Consider the following 2,500-nt stretch of genomic DNA (forward strand, 5'->3'; position numbering starts at 1 on the left):
GCCAAACAACAAATAGGTTGCAGTTATAAATCATGTTTCACTTTGTCACTTTAATTTTTCATGACAGGTTTAACCAAGAATTTTGGGGATTCTGTGGCCTGCTCAAAGGAACAATCCTATCACTTCACTGGGTCTCTCTACCTGAACTGAGTCTAGATCCATTGAGAGATTTCTATGGACAAGAGTCAGAGATTGCCCCTCTGCTACACTTTTGTAAAATTAGATCAGAAATCTTGGAAAACATAGACATTAAATCAAAGAAATGTACCGAATGCATATAATTGGTCATAAAATAGCAGGTTTCAGATAGTCTTTCAGCCCAGATAGCACAGTAGCATTATGCCAGTAAGAAATAAAGTACAGTCTGGTGTATCACTGAAGGCTGTGAAATGTACCAATTTATATTACCTAATGACAATTAGAGAAATCTATTTGCTTAATGTGTTCTGCTGATGTAAATTTCAAGCAATTTTCAAAATGCCTTGTCCTTTATCTGTGGGAAAGAATATATGTATCAGGTATGATACACGCATATGTATCAATCAATGAAATTCTTATAAAGGCAATATTATCTACATAAATCTGTATTTCTAATAATGGTCTTGACTGCCAGTTTTTTCAATGTTTCTGTCTATGATCCTGAAAAACAGGTATGTTAGTTCTCTACCTTATACAGTTGAACTGTTGAAAATTACAGGAAAAACAAATTTTGTCAGAAAAGCCATTAAAATGTATTGCAAAGCAGGCGTGTCTCCATGTATGAGAGCATGTACACAGTTAGGTAAATTCAGAGCAGATACTACAAAAGCTAACACAAATATGCCTGGTGGAGGGGAGTCTGTATTTCAGACTGAGGAACAGAGGACTCTTGTGGTACTGTGAGTCTTGTTAAACTCCTTACAGGCTGGAGTCTTTAGCACAGAGTATGAACAAATCAGTGCTAGTTTCAGAGTTAGGCAGATTTTCACTCAGTTTAGATCAAAATATTCATATTTTGCTACATATTATAATAGTAAGCATGTTAGTGTTTGTAAAGTTCTTGCAGGGGTTAAAGGTTAGAGGTAATAGTTTAATTGTGAACGCGTCCATCTTCCTCTCTGCCTTCTCATACCTGTGTGACCTGTGGTAGTTGAATAGCATCACTCAGATAAAATTGTTACAAGCAGACGAATTCAGATCTCAAGTAAACAGAGGAAATTCTTGGTGACTTTCAAGGAAATTGAATAGTGACTCTAGTCAGTGAATTTCATTCTTTGCTCATGCATCCCAAAGTTGTAAAAATCTGTTTGTCTTGCCCTCAGTACTTGCTAAACTCAAAATAAAACATTATTGTATAGGTGCGTGGTGTTTCCAGTGCTACAAAACCAGATGTTACAAAGTGTAACAACCAAAATTAATCATCTGACATTTAGGTGTCTACTCAGAGTGAGTCTGCACTCCATGGAGAGAGACAGGCACATCCACAGTGTGGGCTTAGTTCCATGTTAAAATAAATCCCTAAGTTAAATCAGATACACTACCTTCAGGATTTCTTTATTCTGTTGATAATGGAAGGAGTACAGGGATAGATGAGCTTAAATTCCTCCCCGCAAGTTTCTGATTGGAAATCTGGTTTGTCTTTTCCATTTGTATTTTAGAGCAAAACCTTTAGAATTTTTATTCTTAAAATTCACTTGATGTTTGCCAAAAGATTATCAGACTTTTATTAAAGGCTGGTATGTTTACTTTCAGACTCTTAATTAGTCAGTGATTTAAGACCATAGTTTTTGCTGTGATGAATTGGGTGAAAGTGGTATTCTGTGTAGTATTATATGAGGTAATTTCTTCTAAAAGTAAATTTCAGTGGATTTGTATTTCTTTTTTCCTCTGTTTCATTTATATAAAGTCTTTTGGGATAGATTCAAGTAATAGAAACATTAGAAGAGTTTTTCCTCCTAAAATTGGCTTATTATTGAATTTATTATTAATAATATTATTTTTGCTTATTTACAGAAGACTGGAATGTCCCACAACATCTCACAAAGCAGTATTTATGTGCCAGCTTGCTATTATATACAGAAAATGTATTTGAATTGTGCTAGACAAGCGAGTGGCTGCTTTTTTATGGGTGAAAAGCCTGGCTTGCTGACAGCTGTTTGACTGTGTCCTGGGTAGCTGGAGCAATGGTCTCATGTTGTGTGCCTGCCACAGGCTCTTCCATAGCACTTTTCTCTCCCACATACACGATCAGACATACTGGCTGTGTCTTTCATACTCACGTGTATATTGCTGAGGTGGGTGTGTGGCTGTTTATGCATTTGCAGACACTTGATCTCACTGTATAACAAGTGGAAAATAAAGCCATGTCCAAAAGAGCACCGACGCAAAAATTCATTTTTAAAGTTTAGTGGAAAAACTAAGTATCTAATGCCGAGGTTTCCCAGCTTTCACTTTTCAGTTAGGAATGCTGAGAACACGATTCTCTCTGCAGAGACCAGGTGACCGAGGTGGCAGTCCTTGC

The 2,500-nt window shown here is 36.5% G+C and overlaps 1 protein-coding gene across 14 annotated transcripts in view; it reads left to right on the plus strand.

Moving 5' to 3' along the window:
* Positions 1 to 2,500, plus strand: part of FOXP2 (forkhead box P2) — a 402,279-nt gene that overhangs the window by 337,171 nt on the left and 62,608 nt on the right. The gene's annotated exons all lie outside the window — the stretch shown is intronic.

Source organism: Melospiza melodia, chromosome 4 (assembly GCF_035770615.1).
Source record: "Melospiza melodia melodia isolate bMelMel2 chromosome 4, bMelMel2.pri, whole genome shotgun sequence".
NCBI lineage: Eukaryota > Metazoa > Chordata > Aves > Passeriformes > Passerellidae > Melospiza > Melospiza melodia.